The 7398-nt window shown below is 45.9% G+C and overlaps 1 long non-coding RNA gene across 2 annotated transcripts; it reads right to left on the bottom strand.

Annotated features, from left to right (window-relative positions):
- Positions 1-296: 296 nt before the first annotated feature.
- LOC148119457 (uncharacterized) lies at positions 297-6594 on the bottom strand. 2 transcript variants are annotated; one of them, XR_015735371.1, is made up of 2 exons: positions 5944-6594; positions 297-3294 (listed from the first exon to the last, which is right to left on the bottom strand). It is a non-coding gene; the product is annotated as an uncharacterized LOC148119457 (long non-coding RNA). The 2 variants fall into 2 exon arrangements; XR_015735370.1 differs by lacking the exon at positions 5944-6594 and adding an exon at positions 5508-5937.
- Between the last annotated feature and the right edge of the window lie 804 nt (positions 6595-7398).

Below are 7398 nucleotides of genomic sequence, written 5' to 3'. Positions count from 1 at the left end.
CATGTGCTCACACATGCACACACAAACACACACACACACACACACACACAAGAACTTCATGTAAAAACCCAGTCATGTGCAATCTTACTGGTGGACCCCAGCCTCATGGTGATACATAGATTAATAGAAATGTGTTAATTTAAGATGTAAGATCTAGCTAGCCATTGGCCAAACAGTGTTGTAGTTAATATAGTTTCAGTGTGATTATATGGGTGGGTCTGGGTGAAAGAGCACCCGGAGGGTGTCTCACATGCGTGGAGACCCGTGCCCAAGAACCAGGTCCGAGAGCCACTGGATGCAAGAACAAGAGGCAAACTTTAATGTTCACAGGCCTGTGGGTGCTGCAGTCACATGGAGAACTGAGCACACCGAGCTACGTCTTGGGGTATCTTTATATAGGCAGAAGCAATGTTACAGAAGCAAAAGCGCGGTTACAGGAGTCCCATTGGTCAGTTTGAATGAGGCGAGGGGTGAATTTGAGGGCAGGCCTCGTGGTCCTTGGCCAGGATCAAAGAAACCAGATAACTGACCTGTCCCTATCTCAAGCATATATGGTCAGTCCTTTGAAGTCTTTGTTTCCCCCTAGGCCAGATGTCTTGACCATAAATTCCCTGTCCTGCAGCCTGATAAGGCTGTCCTGGGTATCTCACCAGATGTCTGACCATAAATCCTCTGTACTGCAGCCTAATAAGGCTGTCCTCGTTCTGACCTCAGGTATCCTGCTTTGCTCAGCATTCGGGGGCCCTTCTCTGAACTGAGCTTCTTTGCAAAATGACATAACTGTGACTAAAATGAGTTGGGGTCCTTCATTCCCCCATTTTTCTCTTATAACTTGAGTTAATTCTTTAACTCAAACTGATCATGATATTTCTGTCTCCTATTGTCTCAGTTGCTGATATTGGTGGGTCAGGACCGGAGTCTGGATAACTAAAAGCCTGTCTTTCATAGGTTGCACCAGGTGATTTAAAATGCAGGGGCCGACTGTAATGATAAGAAGCAAAATAAGTAGGGGCCCAGCTATATATTGAAAACAAAATCAAAAGGCTTGCTCAGACAATAACCACATGAGAACTAGCATTACTTCAGAATGGCCCTTAGCAAAATTATCTGATGAATGAAGCTTGAAAGTAACTACATGGTAGACATTGTGAACCATTGCAGACCTGGGATTAGCACCCATCACTGTGGCAATAGTCTATTGACTACAAAGAGCTTATCTCAGTCCTAAGAAACATATGGATGCCTTATCATTGTAAAACAATGTTTCCCTTAAAAGGCAAGTTCAGTATTATGAAGACAAATCTCCTTTGCTGTAGACACTGGGAGTGTTGATCCTCAATTCCAGAGAATGCGCCTGAGAGGTTAGCTTCAGCCCAGCTGGCACCATATGACATTCACCGGCTTCCATTATGTTCTATAGCATCAGCTTCATCTTCATCCAAATGTACAAGGGTTGTGCCTATTGTGAGAACTTCAACAAGCAATGAAAGAAAATGCAATACAGAATGACAAATGTTTAAGACAAAACAATGAGCCCCAAAGCCAGAGGACAGTCAATGTGGAAGCAGAAATCAAGAATTAGGTTTAGTTCGCAAGAGGTACAGAAAAATAAATATAATTAACCCAGTAAGTCCTAAAAGCTCAACATGTCGTAAAAACATTAGGCCAGCTTGGACCTAGGGACAACATTCAGAGATAAAATCAATGGGGGCGTAAAAGGGAGATGGTATATTAGGATTTATGTTCAGAACTAAAACAGAAATAGAAGAAAAGGATCAGCAGCATCTTGAGACCCCAGACAGTGGTTCTCCAGCCTCAGCACTCAGAGGGACTGGAATGGTGATCGTAAATAAAACCATATTTGTTTATGTTTTGAAAATTAGGCCATTTCATAATCTAAAGCAAAATTTTCCTGTAGAAAAGCAAAACCAGTCAAGAGGTGAGAAAGATTCAGGTGTGCTTGCTTTTCTCTGCCAATATGGTCTAATCTGGAAAAATCTCAGACCGTATAAAATAATTTCTGTCAATAGGTCCCAGACACATAGGGGAGGAACAGAACAGAATTACTCTTCGCTTCTGTTATCTGTTACCGTGTTTAAAAGACATTAACTCTTAAAAAAAATGAGCAGAGCCCTGTGAGCTTCTGACTTCAGGGAAGAAGAGCCTTAAAGGCGATGCAAACCCATCTTACAGCAGATGTGCCTGTCCTGTGCAGGCCCTGAGCTCAGGATATCCATCATCAGGGTCAGCCTTAGTCAGCAGATGCATGAGTAGCAGCTAACTAGCCAGGTAACAGAACTAGTGGCAGCGATTGCTGTAGTGTTTTAAACCCAGAACAGGACAGAGGGAGGTCTGGCCAGTCATTTTGCTGGTCTCTAGGGCCAATTTTGTCAGTTTATATCCTATCTATCTGACCTGAGCTTTGGGGTTGGTAAGCATAATTGATCCCCAGTGTCTTTGGTCATGCCCTAACTTACCTGGGCAACAAAGGCAGGTCTATTATCGGACATGATTACCTTGGGCATCCCAAACCTAGGGAAGATTTTTTTATGATCTTCTTAGCCATTACATTGGCTGTCTCAGTCCTGACCAATGTATGTTGGCTATCTTCTTTGGCAAATGTGTGGCCGTGAGGAGGCACAAGATTTCCGCAAGTCTCAGCAGTCCTCTTTGTCTGTATATTGCTCCGTGTATATGGGTGGTGGCAAAAGCATACCTGTTGTCAATGTAGATGTTTCCTCTGCCATCCATAGAATTTGTGTCAATGTCACAAGTTCAGCCTTCTGGGTGGGCCAATATCCCTGAAGGGAAGCTATTTATCCAAATCATTCGCTTCCTGTTCATCATTCCTGTCCCCACCTTTCGCTTACCTTCAGTCTTGTATACCTGCTTGGCTCCGACTCCCAGCCTTGTGCCCCAGGCAAGCTTCGCCATTATTTCCGGCTCTGCCTGGCGCTGCTCAGCCTGCCTTTCTGCCAGCCGCCTGTCCTTTCTGCAGATGCTGGTATGATCCATAGTCCATCGACGTGAGCAGGGCACAGGAGCAGCAGCCTGGTGCAGGAGGGCACCTGTGGTAGCATTGTGAGTGCTCTATTGCAGTCTGACATGGGTGACGGGAGCAGACTGCAGGGTGAGCAGCCAGGGCTCCTGCAGGTTTTAAGACAAGTGTGGCACCAGGACAGTTGCTAGGAGGCAAGGATTTCTCCGGTGGTGATGGCATGGGGCGGTGGTCATCCTGGTGAGGAGGGTGTGGTGAAGGCAGAGGCAGGCAAGCAGCCTGCATCTTCTGCAGAACTGAAAACAGCAGGAAAAGTGAAAGTCCCTCGTTTGGTCAGCAAAAGCCTTTGGTCATATATTCAGGGATGACCAGGGAGGAATGAGTCATTTATGTGTCCTTAAAAAAATCTATAGAGGTATCTAATGTCCTTTTTCTTGCAATAAGCACATTAGCCTTTGTCCAAGGGGTGCCTCTGTTTATCTTTATTTGTCTTTGGTCCTCTTCTGTTGCCCAGGCTCCCTATCTATCTGAGTCCAAATTTCCTGTCTATGATCCCTCTGGTTTTCTCTTTTCTCTGCCTTCCGCTTTTCTCTCTTTTGCTTCATTTTTTTCTGTCTCTCGTTTAACATTTTCTGTCTCCCCAAATTCTGCAAGGTATAATCTTGCAACCTATCTATCTGCTGTAACTTCTTCCTTATATCTGATGTTGACTGCCCTATGAAGGCCATGGCTATCGCTGCCTGTTGACTTTTAGAGGTTGGGTAAGATGCCTGTAAATCTTCATTAAACATTTAAGGAACATAGATTCTAACTGGCCCCTGGAGAACCTCTCTTTCCTTGGCCGAATTAGTGGGGTGCCTGCCTTGTAGCCCCCCTGAGAATTGCCATGAGCCCAGCATTTTGACTGTCAGTTTTTCCCTTTAAGAATTAATTGGACACCATCATGTAAAAGAATGAAAGTGGATCCATATTTCTCTATGCACAAAACTAAAATCCAAACAAATCAAAGACCTTAACATAAAACCAACAATATTGAACCGCATAGAAGAAAAAGGGTTTTAAATACATTTTTAAACATAGCCTCAGTGGCATAGACATTGAGAGAAACAATCAATCAATAAATGAGATCTCCAGGACTGAGAAGCTTTCTGTATAGCAAAGGATATAATCAACAGAACATAACATCAGCCTGTAGAATGGGAAGATATTTTTATAAGAAAATTAGGAACTTAGTCCTCATAAGAACAAATAATCCAGTAAAAAAAATATGTTACAGACCTAATCTGTAAACTCTCAACAGATGAACTTAAAATGACTGAAAGATATTTAAAAGATTCTCAAATATAACATCTTTAATCATTGGAGAAATGTGAATCAAAATAACTCTTGAGACTCTATCTTATCCCTATAACATGATCAAGATCAAATACTGCTCATAACCTATGTAAAAGAGAAACTCCTTTACCATTGGTGGAAATGTAAACTGGCACAGCCATTTTGGATCCTAATATATTGAAATCTCAGAAAATTAGTCAACAAATCATCCCAAGACTTAGTTATGTCTCTATTGGGTCTGTAGGAACCTTTGAATCTATTATAGTCCCTAACTTTAAGCTGCGGGCGGGACATAGGCTCCTTGTGGGCTGCGCGCCCACGTCTCTCCGCCCTCCGCCCTCCTTTCGGGGCGCACACCTAGCTAGCGTTCCTTTTGGTGCCACCTGGCAATTCGCCTGGTCCGGTTTGTAACTCTCTCTCTCTCTATGGCTCTTTTGTATCCTTTAGCAAATCCTATCGGCGAGCGCAGGCAGTCCCTGCGGACCGCTGCTCGCAACCGCCTCCGCCTCCTAGGACGTGGGAGCCAGCACACACGCGGCCCCGCCCCCTGTGTTTCCGGCAGGAGCCGACGCTGCTCCCTCCCCACGTCTGGGCAGCACGGCCCGCAGCTCCCCGACGAGTTTGTATCCGGGCCTATGTGTTCTGGCCGCACTGCTGTTTTTCTCCCCTCCTTGGCCTGTCTGTCACGGCCCTGGCCCATTTGGCAGGGTCCCGTGGCTGCCTGCGCTCTTCCTCATCTGCGGCCCACCAGCGGCGGCCGCCCCCAAGGCGCCCCATTGCTCTCATCAGCACGGCGCCCTTCTCCACCGAGAACTAACCAGAACTAGCCAAGCGCAGCGCCGCACACATTAGGGGTGGGGCTTGGCAATCGCAACAGCAACAACAGCAAGCGGGAGGTCGGGCTGGGTATCAGGAAGGCAGAGTTTTCTGTTTTGTTTTGTTTTGTTTTCCCCGCTCCTGCATGGGAAAAGAGACAGGGGAGGGGCAGACTGCCGCTATCATCTGCACCACGCTCTGTAATAAAAATGGTTTTACCCAGAGTAGGGGAGTTCCCTGGATAAACTCTCCTGGTGGCCATTCCAGGAAGCAGACTGCTTGCCGTCTCTCGGATTTCCACGGCTTGGTCTGCAACTTCTCTCTAAAGTTAGAGCAAAGGTCAGCGGTGGATACTTACTGTTTACTGTCCCATGGTACCAGGTTTAGACTCGAGTACAAACAGAAACGAAACAAAATACAAAAACAAAGACATGACAAAGACAGAACAGACAGCCGGCGACGCAAAGCGCAACTTCGGTGACAAACCGAAAGTACAAATTCAGATGGCTGCAGCAAACCGAAAGTACAAATTCAGATGGGGAAGTGAAAACTTCACCCTACAGACGCACGAATTTCTAGGATTCGTGCTGAGCCCCTCGGGCTCTCCAGATCCCTGGGGCGTCCCCCAGGGTAGCGGGTGAGAAGTTCAGAGCCCGTCAGCTCCTCCTCAAAGCCGCCCAGAATACAGATGACCATGGATCCAGGTCTACGGAATACAGACGCTTGCGCATTACATCAAATTAATACATCAAGACAGCAAACAGACAAGGACAAATAGTGGCTAGCCAGCTTACCTCCCAGTGGGTTGTCGGATGGGTTGGGCAGAGATCTTCCACAATCCCACTCCTGACACCAAATGAAAGAGCACCCGGAGGGTGTCTCACATGCGTGGAGACCCGTGCCCAAGAACCAGGTCCGAGAGCCACTGGATGCAAGAACAAGAGGCAAACTTTAATGTTCACAGGCCTGTGGGTGCTGCAGTCACATGGAGAACTGAGCACACCGAGCTACGTCTTGGGGTATCTTTATATAGGCAGAAGCAATGTTACAGAAGCAAAAGCGCGGTTACAGGAGTCCCATTGGTCAGTTTGAATGAGGCGAGGGGTGAATTTGAGGGCAGGCCTCGTGGTCCTTGGCCAGGATCAAAGAAACCAGATAACTGACCTGTCCCTATCTCAAGCATATATGGTCAGTCCTTTGAAGTCTTTGTTTCCCCCTAGGCCAGATGTCTTGACCATAAATTCCCTGTCCTGCAGCCTGATAAGGCTGTCCTGGGTATCTCACCAGATGTCTGACCATAAATCCTCTGTACTGCAGCCTAATAAGGCTGTCCTCGTTCTGACCTCAGGTATCCTGCTTTGCTCAGCATTCGGGGGCCCTTCTCTGAACTGAGCTTCTTTGCAAAATGACATAACTGTGACTAAAATGAGTTGGGGTCCTTCATGGGTAGCTGGGAACGAAAGAGCAGTCTCTGTTTACAGCCCATTGTTTGAGAGAGTATCTGTCTAATTAATGTGCAAAGTTCTGAATTCAATCCAGCAGCACCACAACTAGACAAATAAGTAAATAAATAAATGCAAAATCAAAAGTGAAAAGAAAACCGCACACAATAATTTGGAGGTCTGTTAATACATGTGCCTAGCCCTGCAGGGCTCAGTCGTGGAAGCCTGGCTGGGGAATGGAGAAACCACAGACACACACAGGAAAGCTGTGAAAGGAGGGGACCTACCACACAACCCAGAAGATGCGCAGCAAAGGAGACAGGATTAGCTAGTGCCGCTGGTAGGTCTCTGTAAGAGCGGTCTTGGGCTGCTACCTTCTGGGAGGAGCAAGCTATGGCTGACAGTTTCTACACACACTGATTAATCCTTCATAAACACTCACATTTAGACCGTATTTGCCATGCCTCTGAGCCTCACCTGGGGAAGGCTTTGCCATGTCCATGGGTCTCAGGAATTGAAGACCTTGACGTGACCAAGAACATGTCCATAATAATAATATGTCAATAATACATATTCACTCAGGACTCTGTCTAGTCCCCTACATATATTTTTATTTATTTTTAATTTTTATTAATTTACTTAGTGTGTAAGGTATGCACATACCATGGTACAAGTGTGGAAGTTGGACATACATCTTAACAGAAAAGTAGAATATTTGTGCCGAGAAGCACGCAGAGATCATATTTCCTTGTTTTTCTTTTTGGTCTCAGTATAAATACTCTTTGTCTTCCTTTCCTGCCTCCATCA

Source organism: Myodes glareolus, chromosome 17 (genome assembly GCF_982192425.1).
Source record: "Myodes glareolus chromosome 17, mMyoGla1.1, whole genome shotgun sequence".
Lineage (NCBI taxonomy): Eukaryota > Metazoa > Chordata > Mammalia > Rodentia > Cricetidae > Myodes > Myodes glareolus.
The sequence above is the reverse complement of the archived record's forward strand: the minus strand, read 5'-3'. Positions and strand labels throughout refer to the sequence as shown.